Genomic DNA, 26,418 nt, shown 5'->3' with positions numbered 1-26,418 from the left:
AATGCTACCTCCCCTCCAACCTGACCGCAGCTTCCCCTCATTGTCCTGACTTGTTTGCTGGAGCCCAGAGTGCAGAGGGCTTCAGCAGCCGGAAAACTTCCCAACACAGAAGCCAAACACGCTGTTGAACTCAGTTACATGGTTGATTTACGTAGTGGCGACGCCATCCCAAGCACCTACAGCACGCGAGCTGGTCATCGACAGGGGAGAATAGCCTTTGAGGACTGGCTACTAAGACAAGTCTGTGACCCATATAGGGACACCCAGGCTCACATAAGAGCAGACTGGGATGCACTCAAAGTCAAAGCACAAAGATTAATTGAAAAATCATAGCTCCTTGGATATCGTCGGTATTCAAGAAACCTTAAAAAAAAACCAAACTTTACACACTGTGAGTCCATTTACTTAAAGTTCAAAAGTAGAGAAATTAAATGTATGGTGTTAGAATTGGGGAGAGCGGTCACCCTGGGAAGGACTGGGAGAGGCACTAGGAGGCTGGCATGGGGGCCTGGCTGGTCAGGCTGCCTTCATCCGGGCTCTGGTGACACAGCTGACCCACTTTGGGAAAATCCATGTTCCGTGCATTTAGAACATACACGTACTTTCTGGAAGTATGTGTTAACTTGTTCTACTATTTTGGATCGTCACTGGAGTTATTTTTTTATCCCGTATAAAGAGACAAACAAATGAATGAATTTATCTTTAAAAAGTCAGTTTACAAACATGGTCAACTGAGAAATGTGTGTTCCTCACACACAATAGGGTGACGCGTGACCATGAGCATCAACAGGCTTAAGGGATGGAAGGGAACAGAGCCACTGGCCCCACTTTGCCCTGGGAATGTTTGTTTTTTTACCACCAAAAACCTGATTTCTAACAGAATGACGTTGGTTTAAAAATAATTTTCTGATTTTTATCATTTCCATTTGCACTTCAATCTTTTTAAAGTGTTGGGCATAGGAAGGACCCCGAGCCTTCCACTGCGGAAGGATCGCCTCTCGTGGCCGCGATCTGGGCGCTGTGGTCAGAGTGTGAGGATTCGGGGTCTGGCCTGTGTGGGTCCTCCCGAGGCTAGAGGGGGAGCCTCGGCTGGTTACCTCCCCTTTCTGAGCCATAGGCTTTCCATTTGCAAAAGGAGAGAAGTCCACCTTGACCCCGGGGAGCGGGGCGGGGTGACCAACTGGACATGCTTTGCCCGGGATGTTCTGGTTTCACACTGAAAACCCCACATACCAGTAAACCTTTCGATTCCTGGCAAAGCAAGTGCCCGGTACCCCCAGGGAAGGCGCAGGATGTGCAAGGCAATGTCCATCACGCACCTGTTGTGGTCTCTGCCGCAGGCCACGTGTTTGGTACATACCGGCTTCTTAACATTACCGTGACCACAGCCTTCTCTAGAACATTTGCGTGTGGGTGTCCTTGCCTGTGACATCTGTCATTACGCCCATGCAAGCTCCCGCTGTCCCAAGTTCCCTTCAGTTTCCTGACCCACTTCAAAACAGAAGTGATTAGTAACCTTCGGGCAAGTCTTTCCAGGACATGGGTGTCCCAGGGCTCCACACACCTGTTGAGGGGAGCATAGAGCGGTCAGAGGCCGCAAACCCCACCGGCCCAAGACGTGGTGTATCTGGGCTCCTGAGAGTTTATCCTTGTGATAAACAAGGATGAAATGTCCCTCCACTTCCCGGCATTGCTGGGGGGCAGTGAAGAACAAGCACTTACTCTAGTCCCCTGCTCACAGAGTGTGGAGGTTGGCACTGCGCCCAGCCAGGGAGGCCTGCAGACCCCCCTGGGGAGTGGTGACCACAGAGAAGCATCTGGAGCCCCAGAGACCTCGGCATGAAGGTCAGGAGGAGAGCAGAGCAGGCCAGGGGCCGGTGTGGGACAACAGTGTGGGTGTATGACCGGCCCACTGTCATCAAGTTCGGTGTCTGGGGTCCCGGATGGGAGGAAAAAGCAAGAGACCGGCCTCCCCCCTGAGCCAGCAGGGCCTGAAGAGTGAGTTTCTGGCTCAGCCCCTCACTGCACCTGAGGAGGGATCCCCAAACGTAGCTCAAATTAAGCCTGTTCTATTTCTCATGTCCGGGCACCATTACATTCAGATTTATGCTTTAACGTAAGCTGTAAGAGAAATGCAAAATAACATCATTTCTATATTTATGTTCTAATATAAATTACAAAAGATATACAAAAGGGAATCACGAGTTCTTCCTGCTTTAAGGGAAGGCAAGCACTTCTGACTGGGACCTGGCCTTCGCCTTCTCCTGCCAACACCCGACGAGGACTGGAGGGGAGAACACAGTGTGTAACAGAAAAAACCCAAATCCTGGCAGAGTGGACGTACTCAATTCACGCTTTTTTCACATTTCCACAGGGATGTCAATCAATTTAAGTACTTAAAATAGCCAGAGAAAAGGGGAAAAAACTGGAGCTCTATTCGTTACCATGGGAATTATTAATCGGGGCCCGTCTTTTGTCTTCTAAAGATCCTGGCCGCTCCTGTGACGTTTGGAATGATAACATTCAGGGGCCGGCAACCACTTCCTGCCACGGGAGGACCATAAAAATATCACGTGGAAGTTCCAATTAAAGAAAGTTCTGAAGAAGTGAAACCCACCCACTGTAGTAGTGACATATTTATTAAGGAAATCCATCGGAGGCTGAATTTTACAAGTGGAAGTTCGGAGCTTCAAAGGGTTCTGAGAAATTGGGGAAAGAGGCCGGGAGAGCCCAGATGTGTTCACGGCATTTCAGAGTGAGAAGACGGGGAAGGCTGGGCGTGTCGTTCCTCGAGAGCAGTTTCAGAGCGGAGCCGGAGAACCCCCCAAGCTTCCAGCAACACGCCCACGTGCTGGAGACGGCGCGCAAGCCGGTGACCCCAAGGCTGAACAACCGACCGTGAGTGCTTACTGAAAATGAAACTCTTCGCGGCATTGCCTGGCACAGAGATCGTTTCTAAAAATCACGACTCGCACAGAGTTTGCATTCCCCACAGCGATACTCCCCGGGGCTAGCAACCTGCACCTTCACCAGAAGGATTAGTTGCCGCCTCATGCAAAGCCCTCCCGCCCCCAGAATCTGAAAGAATTGCCAAAGCACTCACACTTATTAATAAAGAAGTAAATCTTTGCCTGAAAATTGAGAATTGTCCACAGTTCGCCAAAGGCTGAAAAAATGGAATTAAGAACTTCATTAATTCTTAGAGACAGCTGGAAGCATCATCTACCAAAATATATTTCTAGAAGTTTAAATTTAATAAAAGAAAAGGATCCCCTGCAGCCAGAGTGGGTAATAGGCTGCCGTTACACAGGTTCAACTTCAAAGAATTAATTTCACAAGGAGGGGTCTCTGCAAGAAAGAGACCAATGACACCAGGAGGAAGATTTTAAGTCCTAGGGACCAGTGCTAACCTTGACTCTTGCTTTAACGAAGGAACACAGAACGCTTTCACCAAGGGATGTAAAGTAAGAGAGATTCAAGCAGTAGGCCTGGCTTCTTTTAGAGGCAGAAGTCGTCCTTCTGTCTGAGGCCCAGAAGGGCAAGGCAGCTCTGGAGATGGGTCCCAGGGCTGGAGACGGCTGCCTCAGCCCAGAGCTCACCCTGCTTCCCTCCTCGCTCTCCCAGAAAGCGAGCGTGTGCCGTGCTCGGCACGAGGGCTGGTGGCCGTACACAGCGGGAGACCATCTCTGCCCCTGAGGCTTCACACCTTCCCACGTGCACACATGCAGGCACACACCTGCTGCTCCCGTGCGAGGCAGGAGGAGACTCACCCGCCCCCACTCTACACCGTTCCAGGACGGAAATCCTTCCCTAACCCACTCTGCATCTGTCAACTTGGTTTTAATTAATGCAAAGGTTTTAATTAGTGCAAAGACTCCTGCTTTGGCATCATGGACAAAGTGTACTAACGTACAAAACAGTTTCCAACCGCTGGCTCTGTGTGGGGCTCTGAAGATGCCCTGATGAGCCAGCTCAGAAGCTCCTCTGTCTCTCGGGCAGTCTCTAGCGGAGTGGGGGAGACAGAGGTTCATTGCACGTTCACATGAACAAACATGGTTCTTTGAGAGAAAGCAACCTGAGCTGGACTTGCAGTCAGGGAGGGCTTTCTGTAGGAAGCAGCCTTGGCAGGGAGCTGAAGACTGGGAGTTGATTAGAGGCAAGGACAATGGGGGAATGTTCCAGACATTCTGGCTGGCCAGTGTGTGTGTGTGCAGTATGGAGACCAGGCCTAGATGAGGTAGACTCATCTACCCTGCACCGACCTTCAACCGAAACGAAGTGCTGCTTTTTCACAAGTGCACCTAGTCTTGCCTTCGTGATTAGTGCCTGTGATCCCAGAGAAAGGCCCGGCAGTGGCCTGGCCCATATTTATGGAGGGGACGGATTGGGAGAGGGGAGGGAGCTTCAGGACTCTCTAGAGGAAAGCTGTGTTGGCCATGAAGATGATAGCTCCAGCCATCCTAACTAACCAGAGAAAGGAAACACTGGCCAAGATCACTTTTTCTGCCTGGACCTATGAAGGGGTTCACTAGAGACTCTTAGGTAGGCTTGACCCCAGAGTCAGAGTGCAGGAAAAAATTCAGTCCTTTGATAAGCAGCATCATTAATCTGCAGGGGATAGAGATGTGAGCAGTTGGAGGACTTCCTGTGGTCAGGGCTTTGTTTCTCCTTCTCTTACAAAACATGCAGAGTTCTGAGCCTGGGCACAGTTCCATACCTTGTGGGGCATTGGAGAAGGTGGGGGTCCTAGAGATGGAGCCTGCTTGGTCTTCCCCAGGGCACCCGGAGCTGTGCCTTGCATGTGGCACATGTCCTACAAATACTGAAAGATGTCAGGACCGCAGCCCATTATGCGCGCACAGCTCCTGCTCCGACAGCCAGCTGACAGGGGGCACGCGGCCAGGGCAGGGCAAACGGGAAGGGCTGGTGCAGAGTGCGGCGGGAGGCCCACAGGCTCCCCGGTCCCCAGCAGACCCTGCACCCCAGGGAATGCTCCTGCAGTCCATCCCTCCAGAAGAAGGTGGTCTCTGTCTCCCAAAGGATGAATCTGTGCCCGTGTGCCCGGCACAGCAGGATGGCTGTGGGCAGTGCAGGCTGCCCTGACCCTGATCTTTCCTTTCCTGGAAAGGCCATGGGAGACCCGGCATGGGGGCCACAGTCCAGAGGTGCCGGCCTCTGGGCAGCTGCCAGGAGCTGTAGCAGGGGCTGCCTCCCCCGAGAGGGGCCGGCTCCACGGGCCTGGATGGCCAGACTGGCCAGAACCTCTGCAGCCCAGCAAAGAGGAGGGGCTGAATGCTTACTGTGTTTTCCCGAGGTTCCCAGAACTTAGAAAATACAAAGATAGTAAATGCTTGGGTCAATGAAATTAAAACAACCCAGTATTTCCTGCGGAAAAATGGAGAATCTCCCACCCCCAAGAATGAGCGTCTCCTGAGTGGTTGTGCACTAAGTACCCCTCAAGGTGCGCGCCACGCCTTCTTTCTCTACTCATTCATTCATTCACTCCCACGCATTCATTCATCCCGCAGCAACCTGCGGCGTGGAGCACAGTGCAGGCGAGGCCGTCTAGGTCCTGCTTGGCGTCGCTTACCACCACGTGGGGAACAGGGCTGAGAGCTACAGGAACACACAGAGAGATTCATGACGACCAAGGGCAGTGAAGCCGGGAGGGGACACACAGTTGTGGGGAGGGAGAGTCACAGGGCCTGATGGAAGGATGCCAGTCCAGGGGCTGAGCTCCCTCCCCCGCGCCTGGGGCGCTCGAAGGCAAGGGGACCACAGAGCAGACCAAGGAGCACCCTGCCTCGGTTAGGACGTGTCCACATGGTGTGCACTAGCCTCTGGTCATTCTCAGGTCCCAGGCCATTCTGTGACCTCCTGGCAGAGCCCCACACTCCCTCCCTGCCATGCTGCCCAGCCCCTCCCCCCCCCGCACGTTGGCCTTTACCAGGCGGTCCCTCCCTTCAGTACAGCCCCCTCCACACAGAAAGGCCTTTAAGGAAGTGTTCTCAAGCCCCCACGCCGGGAGCCGCACCAACAGTCACTCCACAAGCCCAGCACTGTCCTCCTCTCACTGCCCGCCTGCCCGGCTCCAAAAAGGGGAGGCTGTCACCAATAATGCCACGGGAGAGCTACGCTACAGCTGGGGTGCTCTGCTGAATGTCGCATCGTTCTCCTTTGTGTGAGCTGAAAAAAGCACTTATACGCCCCGGAGAAGGCCACATACACACCGGACATGTGCACGCTGAGCAGAGACCCCCCCAACCCCCCCGACCCACAGCTCTGCCTGGAGAAGTCAATCTATTGGCACAGTCTGAATGCACATGCACGGCGAGGAGGAGGGGTGACAGGAGGGGAAAGAAAAAGTCTCACATCTGGGGGCTACTGGAGCCCAATGCTCACACACTCAGGTAAGATGTAGGGGACGGCAAAGTCACACACTCACAAGGTAGAGGTCCAGGGATACAAAAGCTAAAGTTGTGAAAAGGTGTGCGTGCGTGTGTGTATGTGTGTATCCCTAGAAGCTCAGGGTCAGAGACCACCGAGTAAAGTCAGAGCTGAGACCAGACCCCAAGGAGACAGGACTGCTGGGCCTGGACGAAACAGAGCAGAAAGAATCCCATGAGGCCCGAGTAGGGAAGGCAAAGAAGTTACACAAGGGCCCAAGGGCAGCAGAAGCTGATAAAGAATCTTTCAAATGAGCAGATAAGAAATCATGGCTCTTAGCAAATAGTGGAGGCTTTCCTCATAGTCCATTTTCTTGAACTGTTCCTCACCCTGGAATTCAACCCAGCATGGCTTAGGAGGTGTTTGCTCCAAGGGCGTGATAGTGTAGACGCTGGGGACCGCAGGGGGGAAGGCATGCACTCCCATGGGCATCCCCCTCCACCTTCGATGTCCACTTCAGATGCCACCCTCCGACCCTGGAGGGGCAGGCACCCCAGTCCCCAGGTGCCAGCACATACCATCAGAGGACCCAATGTCATTAAGACAACAATTCTTCCCAACTTGGTCTATAAATCCAACGCAATCATAATAAAAATCCCAGCAAGTTATTTTATGGCTATTGGCAAATTCATGCTACATTTACATAAACAGGCAAAGACCCAGAGTAGCCAATGTGATGCTGGAGAAGAACAAGGTTGAGAGATTACCACCACCCAGCTTCAGGTCGTGCTATGAAGCTACGGTCATCAAGATGGTGTGGGTTGAGCACAAAAGCTAACAAACAGGGCAAAGGAACAGAACAGAGTCCAAAAATAGACCTACGTAAATACAGTCAACCGATCTTTGACAAAGAACAAGGCCAGTGCCATGAAGAAAAGAAACTCTTTTCAACAGATGGTGCTTGAGCAACCGGACATCCATTTGCAAACAGAAAAACAAAACAACAACAACAACAACAAAAACCAAACTGATTGCAGACTCAGATCTCATGCACATCCCAGTAATTAACTCAAAACTGATCACAGAACTAAATGTTAACACTGAAAACCAGAACCCCCCTGAAAGATCATACAGGAGAAAATGGAGATGCCCTTGGGTGTGGTGATGCCTTTTTTAGACACCATCAAAGGCACAATCCACAAAAGAAAGAATGGATAAGCTGAACTTTGTTAAAAGTAAAGTATTTCTACTGCCCAATGCAACATCAAGAGAATGAGAAGACAAGTCACAGACTGGGAGAAAAACATTTGCAAAAGGTGTATCTGATAAAAGATATCTGCTATCGGTAATACACAAAGAACTCTCAAAACTCAATGACAGGAGAATAAACAACCTGATTGAAAAATCGGGAAGAAGCCAGGCAGCTATCTCACTGAGGGAGTACAGATGGACGCTGGATGGGCCCAGGAGAGCAAGGTCCACACCAACGCCACCAGGAAACGGAAACCCAAACAGGAGACACCACTGTGCACATGCTACAACGGCCCAAATCCAGAACATGGACAGCACCGAGTGCTGACAAGGATACGGATCAACAGACACTCTCGGGCATTGCTGGGAATGCAAAATGCTACAACCACTTTGCAAGACACTTCAGTGTTCTCTGAAAACAACGAAACAAAACAAAACAAAAAAACCTTCATCGTACAATCCAGCAATCATGCTCCTTGGTATTGAGCACAAGGACCTGAAAACTTACATGGACACAAAGACCTACCTATGAATGTTTAGTCATAATTGTCAAAACCTAGGAGAATCTGACACGCCGCTTGGTGGGTGAAACAGATAAGTAAACTGCGGAACATCCAGGCAACGAAATATTGCTCAGCACTAAAAACAGGTGAGGTGCCAAGCCAAGAACAGACACAGGGGACCCTGAAATGCCCGCCACTCAGTGAAGGGGCCAGTCTGAAGAGGCCACACGTAGTATGGGTCCAGCCGTCTGAGCTTCTGGAAAAGGCAGTACTATGAGAAGAGTCAAAAAGAAGAGCAGTTGCGGGGGGTCAGCAGAGAGGGAGGGTGAGTCATCTCATGATTCGGGAAAGCGAGAGCTACATGCCCTGGGCCTTTGTCAAAAACCCACAGAAACCCACCATTGAGCCCGAACCCTAGAGCCCAGCACGGACTGTGAGAGTCCAAGTCCGGGTGAAGTTCGCGGACGCTGACCCGTGCACCGCTCCGATTCCGGGCGCGGGCGGACGGGCTGCGTGGGGGCAGGCGCAGGGGCTATGCGAGAAATCTCTTTACTTTCCACTCCATTTTGCTGTGGAAGTAAAACCTCCCTTAGAAAGAACATCTATTAGAGAAGACGGGGCGCACGTCCTCACACTCCCTGCCGGCCTCCTGATGCCACACTCGTCCTGCCCACCGGGCTCCGCCAGCTCGGACGGCGCGCGCGCCCCAGGCCTTCGCAGGATGAAGCCCAGAGCCTTGGGCGGGGCCTGACCGGGCGGTCATCGCGCGCTCGCCCCCAGCACAGCCCCTCGCACACCCACAGCCCATTCCCCCGAACTCCAGGGACACGGAATTTGAGCGAGCCACTGTCAACCATGTTTCTGCCAAGCCCAGGTCTGGGGCAAGGCCGCTTTGATTTGCATACTCGGTGCTCAACGCAGGAGCGCCCGTGAGCACGTGCGGGCCGCTGCAACCGGGCCAGCCTGCGGCGCATCGAGCACGCACCTGCGTGTTCCGAACAATCTGCGTGACAACTCGCGACTTATCGTTGCTACGTCGTGTGCACCTTTCCCCGTGCACAGGATCGACGGCTAAGCGCTCCCAGGCGTAGGCCGGGGCGGGGGGGGGGGGGGACGACCACGCGCTCGCGCATCCTGTTCGTCTCCTTGATGCCTCGCGGGAGTCCCACCTGTCGCCCTTCTGGGTCTGAAGTTGGCCTCCACGGGCTGCCTGCTGCTCCTTGACGTGTCAATGGAACCGAACGTTTGCCTAACTCTCCCCGTGGATGGGCCTTCGCATTTCTCACTTGATTTTGTTTTTCTTTTGCCACAATAAACATCCCTGTGCATATGTCTTTACTTATTGTCCCTGGAACAAGGGCAGAGTCTGACTTGTCATCTCTTTCTTCCCAGGGGCTAAGCAGCATCAGACACCGGGGAAGTGACCGGTGTCGGCAGAGCGGTATACACATGAACAGAACTTCTCCTGCGTGTTTTAATGCATGTTTTGTCTTTTTGCTTTGGCCCTGGTGCAGTCTCCAATTAAATTATTTTATTTAAAAACTAAATTAAGTGGGGAGCCTGGGTGGCTCAGTGGGTTAAGCCTCTGCCTTCGGCTCAGGTCATGATCCCAGGGTCCTGGGATCGAGCCCCGCATCGGGCTCTCTGCTCAGCAGGGAGCCTGCTTCCTCCTCTCTCTCTGCCTGCCTCTCTGCCTGCTTGTGGTCTCTGTCCATCAAATAAATAAATACAATCTTAAGAAAAAAACTGAATTAAGTGAATACACATATTTATTTCCAGTCACTTGAGGACGTCAATGTATTTTTTGTATTTATCCTTTAACATAAATTTGGAATGGTTTAAAGGGAAAATTATCATTTCCTTTATACCACTATAGTTTGTCCCAGGGATGCTTTTCCCAACAGAGAGCACCCACAACGTGACATCTTGGGAACAGTATATCAAGAAAATGGAAATTTCTTTGAGGCAGCATAAGGAAAATGCAAGAACCAAAGTTTATTGTTGTGGGTTCGTTCCAAACGGTCTGGGCTCTGGAATCTTCCTGACTGGAGTCTGACAGCAGAAGCCCACCACGAGCACACACACCTCCTTCATTCTGAGCGTGAGTTGGTGACCCCAGAAGCTGTCCGTGTCTCAGAAGTGCAAAGGAAGCAAACATACTTCTAGAACAAGGGCAAAGACCAAAAGAAGGGTCCCCTTTTCTCCCATCACCACACTGAACTATCAGCTTGAGTCCCCTTCACACGCCAGTTGTTGAACAACCACCCACCTTCCTGACCCTTAAGGGCCAAGCCAGCAGGAGGAAGCCATCTTCCTGTGCCCCTCGCCCAGCCTCTGTCCGACCTCAGCTCCACAGACGTTTCTTGAACTGACCCACAGCATCTGAAGTTGGTCCTCTGACCACCTCCCTGGGTCCGCTGCGTTCCTCCTGGGTCCGTCTCAGGCCACCCCCACCGCAAGGGGATGACTCACCCCGCCCCCCACGAGGCCTCTCTCAGAAACATGTGGAAGTTCCCCAGTGGACACTCCATGGAGTCACACTACATAATAGCAAATGTCCCGCGAGGTGATCGACCAGGTGGGACCAGGGGAGCACCCACCACGGCAGGGCCAGCCAGGACTACGGGTTAGACAGAGAGAGAGTTTCTGTGTTCATTGACCTCCCAGCAAGCAGATGCGGACAGGGTTGACCAATCTCGGGGATGAAAACACGCCACTGACAGGAAAACAAAATGGCTCCTATCCCCCACCCCCTATGGAGCTTTGAGAGAAAGCCCCGCTCAGCCCAAGCCTCTCCCTCTCGGTGGCCTCTGACTCTCCTGGGGACACATGACCTACTTCCCCGAGGACATGTTGTAATAGTGAGTCTTTGGTTTATTGCCAAACCCTGTTCCTGTCGGGGGAAGGCGACACAGAGTCCATCCACATCAGCTTCCTTCGCAACAAGGGTGACATTCAGTGTCTGTGACGTTTGTCAGGAGAGCGAGGCTTCCTCAACAAGATAGAGAGAAACACCGGTGTCCGCGGGCGACGAGCAGGAAGTCTGGCTGGCACTTGGCCTCAGGCTTGAGACACAGCCCAGACACGGACCATTTCCCCATTGCCAGCTTGCTCTGGAATCTTCGCCACGATGACCTGCCAGTTCCTCAAGCCCCTCGCCCCCGTCAGGCCCTGTGTACGTGTCGCGGGAGGGACACAGTAAGAGGGGAAGGCTTTTCGAGACTGCCCAGTCCCAATTCCACATTCACCAGTCAGTCCCGCGCAGCACTGCGCTGAGCTCCGGGGGTGCAGGGAAGGGGTGGGGGTGCCGGGGGTCTCCCGCAGCGCCAGCGGAGGAAACGGCTTGCAGACACACCAGTGCCACCAGGCGCCACAGGCACTGTGACTCTTCCACCCCTGACGGAAGGTGCTGCCATCCTCCAGCTGCCTCATCCTGGGGTCCTCCTGGGCCCCCCCTTCTCGTACCCTGAATACCTAAGTCACTGCTTCCTGAGAATTGTGTCTTTTTAACATTTGTGGAATTCGCTCACTTTTCTTTATCCTGTTGTCCATCACCTGATTTCAAGGCGCGCTTATCTTTCCGCGGCAGCAAAGGTCCAACGCGGCTCCCACCTGTAGCCCCGCAGCCTGCACCACCCTGTTACCCACAGGAAATCAGACGGAGCTTTCATACACACGGCTCCGCGTGTCACTCTTCGGCTTAAACTCTTTAAGTGGCCTTCCACGTCATACCAGCTCCTCATAAGGCCTTCGTGGTCTCATCTTTGTCTCCTTTAGTAACTTCATCGACCTAGGCGTCCATGCCCACCAACCCACCCACCCTCCACCCGTCCGCCCCCTTACCCACCAGCCCTCTCCCCATCCACCCACTCAGCCACCATCCACAGTCCTTACGGCACACCTCCCAGCACCGCTCCTCCAGCCTGACCACCACACTGTCACTATGTCACCACCACACACTGTCACTATGCCATCACAGCTGTGGTCTTACTCTTCATTCCCAGCCCTGCTTTATCCCTCAGTCTGTTCCTGTTCCTGGATCTTCATCCTGCCCCTACACAGACACCCACCCTGGAACTCGGCCCTTCCAGCGGCCGGGCTCCTGTCGGCTGCTGCCCTCCAACCTACCCCCAGGGCTGACCTGTTTCCCTGAAGGGAACATCTTCTCCGCTCGGGGGTTCCATAGTGTAGAGACTCCCAATTTGTTGGAACAAGCCCATGACTTCTTATTGGATTCCCTTGCCCAGTACCAATGGAAGCCACTTCCTCCTCCTTCCTCGAAGTCTACAGCCAGGTCAGACCAGACGCCCTCTCCGTACACCCCAACCAACACCGCACACCCCAGTGGGGAGGCTCAGCTCTGGACATGGCCATGCCCAGCCCACGTGTTGAAGCTGGGCTGGCGAGTGTGAGGCCTTCTGCGGCACGCGGGAAGCCACAGGCTGCTCTCAAACATCCTTCCATGGGCCAAGAAAATTCAGGAATCAAGGAGCTTCAGAAGAATCCCCAAGGCCTTACGCTAGGAAAGGACTAGCGAAGTCTTTTTCCTTAGACTCAGAGGCCACAGAGGGGCAGAGACAGGCCAGGGAAAAAAATGTTAAATCATCCTGATGTAGTCGAGATGTAGATCCTGATGTAGAGTTCAAGAGATGAATGTGGACCGCCAGAATACTCAGAAAAATACACACTGACAGTACTTGATATAGACACTACGAATATATGTGAACTACACGCCCAGGATGGTTTCCTTAAATAACCCCTCAAGTTTAAAGTACCCCATTATTTTCATTAGGACAGACTCTGCCGATGCCTGGCAGGGTTAATGACAGGCAAAATTATGAAAAATTTGTTAGGGTTTCTGTTAGACCCAAGAGATAAAGTGGTAAGTCACTCAGGTATCCTGGCCCGTGTGATAAAAATTACTTCCTAGTCTCAAGCAGTCTTGGCCTGTAAGCGCAGAGGAGTCCTCAGGTCCCTGCTCTTGTAGGATTTTTTTTTTAATTGTGGTAAAATCTGTATAACACGAAATTTACCATTTTCGTGCTTTTCCGAGGGTACCATTCAGTGACCTCAAGTACACTCACAGGGTGACTACCGCCACCATCATCTGCACATTTCCAACCCCCTGAACTGAGATCCTGCAGCAAGTTGAAATCAAACAGCAACTGCCGCACCCGCTCCCAGGCAACCTCGATCTGCTGCCTGTCTCTGTGACTCTGCCTGCTTCTAGGTACCTCGTGTAAGCAGAATCCCACAATATTTGTGTCTCCGAGACAGGCTTACTTGACTCCACATAACGTCCTCAAGGTTCGTCCACACTGAGTATGTGGCAGCTTCTCCTTCCTTTTTAAGACTGAATAATGTACCATTGTTTGGATGGACCACATTTTGCTTATCCCTTCATCTGCTCGTGGGCCCTTCCTATGATGTAGTTTTCAGACCTGAACTGAGTTTGATCAAGCTGGCCTGTCAAACGCGTAGGCTTGTTAGCTGATGCACTTTTCTAAATCAAGGATATTGTACAATGTAAAGAAAAATTTTCATTTCCTAAAATCTCATTTTAGATAGGCAGGCACACAGTACCCTAACCCCTGACTTCTTCGTTTCCTCAGGATTCTTTCATTGCTAATGATTTTTATAGCCTCGGACTGCTAGCAGATGGAGCAGGGTTCCTTGGTCCTTTTCGCTTAAAATAACTTCCTGGGATTCAAGGCTCTCTTTCCATTCCCACCCATCCTCATTACTTCTGACATGGTGATCTCAAGCTTTCTGGCACGTCAAGCAGCATATCTCCACACTCTTGATTGGGCCGCAGGAAAATTGGCCTGCATTTGGGGTGATGCTGACCTATTTTTTCCCCTGTGAGATATTATAAAAAGACACTCAGCTTTGGAGAGAAGCACCGACATTTTGCCTGTTTTCTTTGCATTCTTCCCCACTGGTGACACAATCCGGGGTGCACTGATGAGATCCACATGTATCCACACTTTTGCCATGGCTCTGCCCATGGCCAGGAGGGAGGACGAGCTGTCCCACTGCCTTATCTCTTCCCTGCTCTGCAAATCAGCTGGCCATAGGTGAGGGCTCCAGGGCTGGTGTCCGCAAACCAAGGAGCCTGGACATAAAGACAGAGCCCTCAGGTGTGCCGAAGGGGACTTGGCTCACGTAGTTCTGGGGAGGTGGACGAAATGGAAATAGGTATCTTCTGGAAGTAAAGAAGTGAACCAAGAATGCATCCGCTGGAGTGGAAATTTAACTGCCCAGAGACCAAGCAGCAGGAAACATATCCTCTTTAGCTCATCTGGTGTCAGAAAAATTTATTTAGTTGCCCCACATTTTTAAATTGTAGCATTTCCCAAACACATCTAGATGCACAACTTCACATGAACAACCAGATGGACCCCTGGGGCTGCGTCTGTGCACGGGAGCAGAGTGGGGGGGGGGGAACCTGAGCAGCAGCGCCCCTGTGGCCACGGCAAGTGCTGCTTCTCCCAGCTCAGGCCAGCCTGGCTCTCCTGGGTCACAGACCACACCTGCTTGCCTGGCATCTGTTTGTGACCCCGCCAGGGCTACTGTGCCAGTGCCGGGAAGTGGATGGCCACTCCATAAATATGTGTTGTTCCCACAATCGCTGAATGGCAGCCGCCTAAGAATCCTGGGATGGAAACAGAGGAGCCTGAGTTCTGGTTGGAAGGAAAGTTGAATGTGAAGTTATGTTTAACCTTCGGAACCAATCAAATCCAGAGCACCGTCCACAGCCTAGTGCAAGCCCTGCCTTTTCAGTGGCACTGACCCTGACTTCTCAAACAGCGTGGGGCCTCCTCTTTCCATCCACCCTGCTCCTCTTTTTTATTCTACCCTGACTTTGCCAGCTCAGGGCCTCCTCCTGGCTCCACGTTCTGTTCTGCACGGGATCAGGTGGGAAGCCCTTCATGAGTTCACATCCAAGCATACACTGGGGACCTTCTGAGTGCCAGGGGCTGCCAGGCCTGGGAGTACAGGGCAGAGGGCCCAGTCTCTGGGGGGCACAGAGAAGCACACTCGGGGTCATACGATGCAGAACAGGAACGATGACAGAGAGCAGATCTGTACACTTCTTTATTGTCTTCCAGCACTAGATGAGTCCTTCTGGGGCACCAGCTCCTAGTACCATGACTGGCTCACAGCAGGAGCTACAGCAAGACTCGGTGAAGGAGGGAATGTCCTGGGGGCATGGGCAGCAGGAGAAGCCCTGTTCCATGGGTGAGGGAAGAAGTCCCTGAGGGCTTCTTGGAGGAAGGAACAAGGTGCTATGTGAGCCAAGACTTGGATAAGGGCTGCACAACATGGGGCCTTCCCAGGCTGCATGGACAGCACAGTGAGCCAGTTCAGTTCATTGGGAGGGGTGTGAACCAGAGCACAGCTGGGGGACAGCAGGACGGGAGGTGTGAGGCTGGCTAGGATCTGGTACGGCCTGTTCTCTAGGCTGAGCGAATGGATGAAGACACCAAGGAGCTTCTAGGGCACTGAATCAAGGAGGCATCCAAGTCAGGGCAGAGTCGATAGAAAGATGTCCTGGGGATGGGGGTATAGAATAGACTGGAACCCCAGATGCGCTGGACTGTCAGCCACTCCACATGGCCCACCTCCAACAGCTTCTCCTTTGGGACCCATCTCTTCCCTCCACTCATCTGGGCCCTGGCCCCAGCCCTGGCATATGCAATACGTCTCCTTGGGTTGCTCTTCCCCTTCCCGTGTGTCTGAACGGCCCCCCCATCTGTCCTGGGATCCCAGGGAGGACTGGGCCATATTTCCTCTCTCCCCGTATCCCCCTGCCACCACCCCACAGGGACCTACAGTGGTCTGCACCCAGCTGACCTTTCCAAAATGTGTGCTACAACTGCTCCTGATAACAAAGAATCCTGTGTTTGGGCCTCTGGCTTGCTTTTCTTTCTGGAATCACTAGACCTAAAATGTGAGAATCCTGTTTAGAGACTGCAAAACGCATTCATCTTCCAAAGATAAAACTTAACATGCGTTGGATGTTTGCTCTAGGAAAGTATGAAGTTGAAAAATAAAGAACAGTGAAGGAATCCAGAAAGGGTCGTCCCAGGAACTCTGTAACTGACAGAGGGATTGGGAGCGTGAGGGAAAAGTCCTCAAGTCATACTTCGCTGAAAAAGCTATAATGTGAACCACAAACAAATGATTTCACTTGCTGAAACATCTGGAAAAGCATTTCACTGGAATGTTAGACTATTTAAAGATCATGAATGATGGGGATTAGTTCATAGCCTTTGTTCAGAAAGGCATTCATGAACTTGGGTCCGCAGAGAGGGAGGCAATTCTCGGCTTCAGGCAGTTAGTGCGCACCGGGCTCCTCCAGCTCTGCAGAAGATCTGAAACACGGTGTCTTAATTCACCCCAGTGCGGAGCACCCTGGGATCTTCAGGTTCGGACAGGGCCGGGGAGGAGAGATCTGGGGGCCTGAGGCTGGAGATCACTGTCTTCTGGCTCTGTTCCTGTTCTTTCAATTCCAAATAGTTACAGTAGAAATTGTACTAACTCACACACTTTCTTCCAGTAGCAAAAAAAGAATATAAAGAGGTAACATCATGTGACTCTATCTTAAAACTTAAAAAAAAAAAAAAAAGTTAAAAAGACGTACTATTGATCCAAAAATCCCACTTTGGGGTATATGGCCAAAGGAAATGAAATTGCTATCTAGCAGAGACAGCTGTACCCCCAATGTCATTGCCGTTCACCGCAGCTTTATTCATGATAGCTAAGATGCAGGAAAAACCCAAGTGTCTGTTGATGGATGAATAGGTAGAGACAATGTGAGACAGACAGACAGACAAATGACATTATATATTATACACATACGTGTCTCTGTTATATGTACATTATATATAATACACTACATGCATGTAATATATTACAATTATCTTATATACCCATATGCATTATGTGTGCATAATGCAGTACACGTATATACATTATATATAATGGAATATTATTTAGGCTTTAAAAGGAAGGAAACCCTACCACTTCTGAATGGGCCGGGAGGACATTATGCTGAGTGAAATAAGCCCGACGCAGAAAGACAAATACTGCATGATCTGACTTACATATGGAATTTCTAAAAAGTCAACCTCACAGAAGCGAAGGGTAGAGTACAGGCTGCTGGGGGCTCTGGTGGAGGGAGCGGAAGGTGCTGTTCAGAGGGGACAGACCTCCAGCCACAAGACAAATGGGTTCTGGGGACGACTGCACAGCATGGCCACTACAGTCTGTACTACTGAACCATGTTCTCGAAAGCTGCTAAGGGAGCAGATGTAAGTATTCTCACCACACGCCCATCCAGGTAAGGATGGGAGGCGATGGCCATGCTTATCAGCTTGACTGTGATCGTTTCATTATATGTGTATCAAACCCTCAAGTTGTACTCCTCAAACAGATACAATAAAAAGTAACATACATTCTAAAAATATCATAGGCTGAAGAAAATACAAAATTACTCTTTACAAAATGTCTATTTAAGCAACAAATGACGCAGCGGGACTCCCCGACGAGCCGAAGCTGTGCAGCTCACCGGCACAGGCCTCTAATGAAGGGGCTGCTGTGCTGGCTCGTGCACAGCAATGACCTCATATGGTCAATTTCCTTAACAGTAAAGAAACTGAGTTCCCAGCAGGAGAGTGATTTTGCACACCAGTGACGGCGGACATGGGGAGAGGGCTGGTCTCCTGACTTGAAGCCAGCATCCAACAAGGATGCTTTTTGGACACCCAGGGGAAGGAAAGCTTAAAAATATATATATATATGTGAGGTCATATTACATACTTGAATATGATTCATACACCTTTATTAATACATCCAGAGAAGAATCATAGGGTTAACTCACAAGCACATGCACACTTCTAAGTAGTTTATTCAAAACAAAAACAAAAACAAAAACAAAACATAAAGCACAAGTCGGGAATTCTTCCCTTTCTCCCTCCTGAGATATTGATTCTACCTGGATGAAAAACAGCCCCAGGACCTCTGTTTCCCTGTCTGCAAAATGCCATTCCTGGTTTGGGCAACTGCTTTCAGTTCACAGAGTCCAGGATTCTAATGATCAATCACACTCCTGGTTTCATTGGACAAGTGTAGGGTTGCAAATCGCCCGATTTTCAACAATTCCACAATGAGTGAGCAGTATGGGTGCTGCAGAGGAATTTTAATCAAATGATTCATGAGGAGGTGTCTTTTATTTCTTCCTGAGGTGGGGGAAAATGCAGATTTTTAAAAAGGCATCGTCATGTGAAATACAGCTTAAGTCAAGTATTTCAAACCTTGATTCCGATTAATAAAAATTTTGGAGCCCGGTCACTGGAATCAATACCTTCACGTGATTCTGCATTTTGTTTGTTTTTCAAGTATTTTCAGGAATAAAAACATCAGCATTCTGCTTGCTGGAGAATGCAATTGTCTCTGGAGGGAAGGGCACGGGCATGCAGGCGTTTGGAGTCCAGATCTCCTCCTACGTCTATCGGTTCTTAGATAGAGAACTAAGCCTGCCTGCACTGCGCCAAGAATCATTATTACATCTTTTAAAGGACAGCAACAACAAACACGTGGTCATCTTTAAACTGAACTGGGGACTCCTGGGTGGCTCGGTCAGTTAAGCATCCATCTCTTGACTTCAGCACAGGTCCTGATCTCAGGGCCGATGAGACCAACCCCTGCATCAGGCTCAGCGCTCAGCATGGGGTCTGCTTGGAGTTCTCTCTTTCCCTCTACCCCTCCCCCACCATGCTCACGTTCTCTCTTTCAAATAAATAAATAAATCTTTAAACAGAATTGGAATTAGAAACACTTAGCTAATTAGCCATGAGAATACCAGCAGGGGGAACAGTGCAAACATTCCGTGAGCTGGGGAACTGCAACACCCATTGGGCTGGGTTTCAGAATCAGTGCTTCCATAAGGTGATGGCTCCAGGAAAGCCCAGACGTAGATACATATATATAAACTAGCCACCATTAATTAAATACCATAGCACTGAATAAAGAGTTCAAATAATGTCAAGTTTCAAGTAATGTCAAGTTACAAAACAGTCTTGAAACAAACTTGACCATGGAATTGCCTCTGCTGGGCCACGATCAGTGAGGTTGGTACACGTATGTTTATTTTTTTTAAATTGTAATTGTAGTTGGCACCCAATGGGACATCAGGTTCAGGGGTATAAGACAGTGATTCAACTTCTCTCTATGTGTCGCTATGCTCACAAGCGTAGCTGACACTTGGACAGGACCACGGACTCTCTTCCTTTGCTGTGCTTTTTAACCCCATGGCTCCTTCATTCCGTAACTGAAAGCCTGTAGCTCCCATTTTTGCTTTTAAGTATAAGGTACACATCAGCCCCCTGGGAGGTTTTATAAATAGAGAGTAATTTTCAAATTTAAGTAAAAACTGGAAGGCGTATTGTGTTCAGCAGAGTGCGTGGGGCTAGGCTGTGGGGGCGGGGGCTGCAGAGAAAGGGTTGTTCGCCCCGTGAGCAAACTTCTGGTCATGTGAGGGGAATGGGTCCTAGAAGCGACAATGCTGGGACTCAGAGGCCATGTGCATGTCTAGGAGGAAGATGAGGAAGAGCAGAGGGAAGAAGGTCACAACAATAATCAGCAAAATCTCTATGTATTTGCCTCACGGTCTCAGAAAGGAATCACACGGTTTTGAGGCTTAGTCTAAATGACTGACACCGGGAGATTTTTCCAGAGGTTCCTACCCTGGTGAGGACCCTAGGGAAGGGGCTATGACTGCCTGGGTTCTTAGCAGACCCTCTCTTGGGCACTGGTGGGAGACTGTAGCCCTCAGCGACTCCAGCATGACCCTGTGGGGTGCGGGGATCAGCTCCAAGCCGAGAGTGTTTTGCAAAATAGGTCAGAGAAGGTGCCCTTGGGTGGAGATGGCCTTGACCAAAGAAGGAAACCCCCACCTGGGGCCAAACTAGGCCACACGGATGAAGGAGAAGGGCCCAGACGCGGCTCCATGCTGAAGGGCGCGCAGACCTGCCAGTTGCGTCTGGACACAGTGAGCACCTGCCATCAGGAAGGACGAGGAGGGCAGGGCTGCCCTGGCCCAGGGGTGTGAGTCTCAGAAGTGAGCAGGCCTGGGGTGATCTCACACCCAAAGCCCGAGAAGCCCCGGGGTGAATCTTCATCACAAAATCTCTGCCTCACTCATGGCCAAACAGCAACGCCTCTGCGGCCAGGGCCACCTTTGAACCATGTGGGCCAGAAAGCTCAGCCTCCTGGGCAGAGAAGGAGGAGGGGAGCCCCTTCCCCCGACAGCGGCCGGAAGGGCTGCTGGTGAGCCAGGAGATGACACTGCCAGTCCTATGTCCCCGCTGCCAGCCTCTCCATGGAAACTGGAGGAGAGAAGGACAGACACAGATGGCGCCCCCACTAACAGGAGGGTTCGCAAGCACTGCCACGGCTCGTGGAGGCAGTGATAGTGAGGAGGGCAGAACCAGTGGGACGCGGGGTCAGCAGGAAATCCCGGGGGCGGGGCACAAACATCAGCCCCATGCTCAGCGCTGCCAGTGACACAGTGGTTCTAGACCTAAAGAAGGAGGCCTCCCAGGGGGTGTTGCCCCCATGCCTCGGACACACCTGGCTGCCTCCTGGAGCTGTGTCTTATGGACGGGCCACCACCCCCAGCCCTGGCAGCCACTGTGTCACTATGCTGCCAAATCTCGCTGGACCGTGGGGTGGTGACCAGCTTCTCCTCCTTCCCCATGCAAAAGGACAGGGCACACTGCACATGTCCCATGTAAGCTGGGCAGAGTCAGGGTAAGCTGAGGAAGTGACCAAGTCCAGCATCCGTCACATCCTAAAAACATGCTTCTGCTTGGGGAGGAACGCAGCATCCCAGGAACCTCGAACCACCACCGAGTCAGCCATGATTAGGTTTTCCCGTTGGATGACATGGCCAAGTTACGCGGACAGAGAGCATCTTACCCCTTGTGGGTGGATTTGACAGACACGTCCCAAAGGGCCAATGTGTGTGACCTTGTCTCCAAAGCAAATTAATATTCCAGCACCTTGAAGGACAGGACCATCATGTTAACACAGCAGTGTTCACACTTGGGCTGGCGATGGGGAAGCAATACGACAGGCCCTGTGAGCTACGTCCCCGTCTGCAGACTGGGCGGGCGCCCGGCGGCTCCAGGAAGCTGCTAATAGCGCTAAGAGAAAGGGGAAGGAGAGCCTCATTTTTTTTTTCTTTCAATTACAAGATTATCCCCTGCAAAGAACCTTTATTGCAAAAACCTCATTTCTCTAGAGTGAATTTCTCAGAACAAGTGTGAGAAAACTAAGTCGCAATCACTAGTCTCCCCCTCACCCCTCCATGCGCATGTGCGCGTGCATACTGGGTTGTCCAAACAGCAAGTGCCGAGCTGTCCGCAAGCTACAGATTATGTTCTTTTTTTAAAAAAATTTATTTATTTATCTGACAGAGAGATGGTGAGAAGGGGAACACAAGCAAGGGTGTGGGAGAGGGAGAAGCAGTCTTCTCGCCAAGCAGGGAGCCTGATATGGGGCTCTATCCCAGGACCCCGGAATCATGACCCGAGCCGAAGGCAGGTGCCTAACAAATGAGCCACCCAGGTGCTCTTCAGATTACGTTCGTAGACATCACGTCATTAAATCCTAGGCAAGATTACCATCCCCATAGCAGGAACAGTGACACTTGAAACCATAGAACTTGCCCAAAATGGCCCAGCTTGGAAGAGTGGGGAGCAGGGAGAGAGGACAGAGCCTGAGCTCTAAGCCTGAGCTCCTGTACTCCACACATGGGGCAGACCATTTTTCCCAGGTGGCAGAGGGTGTCCTGGGCAGCCCTGTGGAGAAAAACAATGATGTGTGTTTAAAATTACTTTCTCTGATAAATGCCAGGGAACCTCAAACATAGTCTTGATGTTATAATCAAATCACCTCTTAATATTAATTTGTGCTGATGCTTGCAAAGAAATCCCTAGGAAACCTAAATTATGCCGTACATTTGAGCAGTTTCTTCTCTTGTGCATCAGAATCCTCCCTGAGTTTAATTTGGCTCATGGTGTAAACAATTCCTCATTTTCATCCAGAATGTGAAGCATGTTGCCATGTTTTCAGGAAGGAGAAAAATCATCTTAATTTATGTAAAGAGAATTCCAAAAGATATGTATAATGGAGTCCATGAGGCGTAAACACCAAATGTGTAAATATCACAGAATTATCTCAGCACATATTGTCTCAGAAATGGAAACAAATCCCTCAGCTGCAAACAGTCACTCAGGAGAACCTTGAGTTTTGTGATTTTGCTATTAAAGTGCAGGGGTGGGCCGCTGGGATGCAGAATTCGGAGAGCATCCCCGAAGATCCCCAGCCCTCGGCTTTCTTCATCCAACACTAACTTCGGTGCAGCTGGGAAGGGACCGTGCAGATGGAATTAGGGTTCCCGATCAGCTGACCTTAACCCAGGAGAGCATCCTGGATTATGGAGTGGGCCCTATGGGCCCCTCACGGGCACCAGTGAGAGAGACGTGGCAGCGGGGAGCGCACGGATACCCAAGCAGGAAGGGGACTCCCCGACGTGCTGGCCCGACGCTGGAGGACGGGGACCAGGAGCCACAGAGAGGGGGTTCCTAGACCGGAGGGTCACCCAGCCGACAGTCTGCATGAGAACGCGGACCCCACCAACTGACCTTGGAAATGATTCATCCCCGAGCCTCCCGTAAGAAGCAGGGCCCTGCCAGCAGCCCCAAATTCATCCTATGAGCCTCTGAGCAGTGAGCCAGCAAGATGCAGACAGACGCCGGGCTGGACTCTGACCTCCGGAACCAGCCACTGGTATCACTGCAAGCTACTGCCCGTGTGCAAAGTTGTCACAGCAGCAACAGGAACCTGAGATGGCTGAGTGGGGGAGTGGCTGGAGCTCACGCCTGTGCAAAGGAGCAAGATGCCTTCTCCACCCTCCTGTCTCTGCAGGCTACAGAAAAACCATAGAAGTGACACCAAAACGGAAAGCGCCTACTGAGTTCAGAGGACTTGCGATGGACTCCCGGGGCGCCTCTTTCCTTAGAACTGTCCCAGGCTTTGTGCCCACGGAGAGCTTCACTGGCACAGAGGGACCGCACACAGGCGGAAGGTGAGAAGCGTTTTGCTATCTCTTACTCCCCAAATCGTAAGCACTTAACATGCGTTTGCATAGGCTGAGTGTGTGCCAGATATAAAATTCAGAGTGTCAATTGATCACGAGTGCTCCTTCTAAAGCAATAATTAACACATGGCAGAGTTCCCCACCGCGGCATATTTTTACGTCTATGCCAAACATGAATTCTCAACATACACACTACATTTAATTTTCTCATTCAATTTCTTTTTTTCTTTCTGATGGGGGAAGAAGAGACTCCTCCATCAGTCCTTTCATTAAATTAAAATAGAATAATAGAACACACCATTTCTGTACCTTATGCTCCTTCACAGAAGAAGCACAAAACAAAACAAATGTGTTGTTGTTAAATAAGCTTATGGTTCCTACACGTATTAGTCATGGAGGACGATATTGAAATTGAGTCACAGATTCAGTAATGACGAAGTCACACTTTCGCTGTCCACTCAAGAGTCCACAAGAGACTTTTAAAAATTATCTCAAGCAGATACACAGCATTTTGCTGGGACCTGAGGTCTGCTGAGGAGTTGTGACAGAAACACAGGGATGAGGCAGAAAATTGTCCGTGCCCGGGGTTGCAGAGACAAGCACAGACTCATGCTCGGGTCCTTCATGAAGAGCTCCTAATCCAAACGCTGGAATAAAACCATTTTCCTGGAATATATTGGTTCACATTTTTCCTGCAAATTAAGATTCCTTCCATTGGCCCTTCCAAGAGGGCCAAAGAACTTCATAAATAAAAACAGAGGAAATGCCTCCCGGCTCACTGAAGAGGAGGAGGCGTAAGGAAACCCGCCCACACGTGAGGGTGATGTTTTGAAATCCCATTTCATGTACACGGAGCAGAAAGAATGATGGGGAAGGAAGGTCTATTCCAGGCAGGCTGCTACCCTGGAGATGGTGTGTGACAGACTCTGAACAAGAACATGGGCCAAGTGCAAAAATGTATAGAATAAAGATATTTTAAGGGTAGTGTGTTTTTCAAGGGCTCTTAACCTTTTTGGTGGCATGGATCCCCTGGGCCGGCTAGTGAAGCTCCTTCTCAGAATACTCCTTGTAATGACCTAAAATAAAATACAGAGGAGTAACAACACAATTTTCAAAATGGGCAAAAGATTTGAACAGACACGACCAAAGATAGGCACTGAAGGAACAAGCACGGGAAAGGATGTTCAACAGGGGCAGTCATTAGGAATATGCAAATGATATGCAAATTACCGCTGCCTCGAGGACCCCCCCCCACTACTCACCGGTACCAAAGGCAGAAACTAAAAAAAGAGAAAAACAAAAACAAACCAAAAAAAAAAAAAAAAAACAAAAAAACAAAACAAAACAACAAAAAAAACTGACAATATCAAATGCTGGCAAGGGTGCAAAGCAATGGGAACATTCACGCCTCTGCTGGTAGGAAAGCAAAGGGTACACCAGCTACAGAAAACAGTTTGGAAGTTTCCTACCAAATTAAACACGCATGACATTCAATCCAGCAAACCCATCCTACTGACTTATCCAAATGAACTGAAAACCTAGGTTCACACAGAAACTTACATGCACACTTCTAGACATTTTTACTCATACGTGCCCCAAACTGGAACCTACCCACATGACCTCCAGCTGGGGGGAAGATGAAAGGCGCGGAGGTCCTTCCGTACAACAGAACACTACTCAGTAAAATAAATGGGATGAACTATCGATACTCATCATGGCAAGAACATTCTGAGATCCAGACACCGTGGGAAGGAAGCCAGACTCAATAGGCTTTGTACTGTGTGAGTCCAAGAACATGACATTCTTGACAAGGCAAAATTAGAGGGATAGAGAACAGACCAGTGGTCACCACGGGTTAGGGCTGGGCTTGGGTCCAAGGGATATAAGATGGCAAAGAATCTAATTACATGGAAAGGAAGAGGTAAATTTTTTCACCATCGAAATTTACAGTCCTGCTGAATTCGATTCACAAACTCTCAAGAGACCCCAGGTTTAGAATTCCAGAGCCCAGACCGACAAATGGGGAATCGAGACCTGAGGCCAAAGCGGCTGGTGTTCCCTGTACCTTCAGGGGTTCCCCACTTCAGGCCACAGCTCTCACCCCATCTGACCATGCCCAGCAGAAAGCCTTAGGGCAGGCTTGTCCCAGGAAACAGTTAGAAAAGGTCATGCTACATTAGCAGGTTCTTGGGGACAGTGACCATATGACCTTTGCGTCCCTAGCACCTGGCCTAGAGACTTGATAAATCCCCGTATTTGTTAGAGAAATAAAATACCAATCTTCACTGACTTCTAAAAACACATAATTTTACTTATTTGCCATACAACCCATACTTCCAAGAAATTTGCTTTAAAAACTTTATTGCATGAATACTAAGGATTTATATAATAATTTTAATGTATAAAGGGATTTATGGCTTTATTATTATACAGCATTCATTGTGGAAGAAATTAACCTGAAAATTTATAGTTGACAGAACCTAATTACACCAGCCACTGTGGATGCAAAGGACCTCCTGATTTCATTCTACAAAGAGTATTAAACTCCATCCCCCAAATAGAATGGCTTAGTGTTGTCACCTGAAATGTATACCAATCCAAGGTTTAATTTTGCTTTCAAGATTAAGCAGTACATGTGTAATTTAAAACTGATTTGAAACAGCAAACAATGTCATCAGGCTTACAATTAATGAGGTTTTGACAACTGCAAACAAATTGAACGCATAAATCTACTCACAACAATCGCTGTATTTAATAAACATGCCACTTTGCAAGGCTATTCAGCTCATTTTCGTTTCCCAGGGTGAAAGCTGACTTGTGCTGACCTTGACCTCTCCCACAGCACTCAGTGTTTTGTTCAGCTATGAAAGTCGGGCTGAAAGCAGGACGATATGGAACTAAATGCTACAATTGTTCTCTGATGGGACATGATGAGTGCCGCCCTTATCTACCAAACACTGGGCTTTCCAAAATGTTATTTCGAAGGGAGACTCTCATTCCCAGCACACACCTCCAAGTCTGTATCCAGGACAGGATGTTTACTATTTTTCCCTTTTCATCAGGCAGTCAGTGCAGATGGACTCGGGATCAGACAAGCATGCTAATCTA

The sequence above is a fragment of the Neovison vison genome, chromosome 2, assembly GCF_020171115.1.
Source record: "Neovison vison isolate M4711 chromosome 2, ASM_NN_V1, whole genome shotgun sequence".
Lineage (NCBI taxonomy): Eukaryota > Metazoa > Chordata > Mammalia > Carnivora > Mustelidae > Neogale > Neogale vison.
This window is presented reverse-complemented; position numbering follows the sequence as displayed.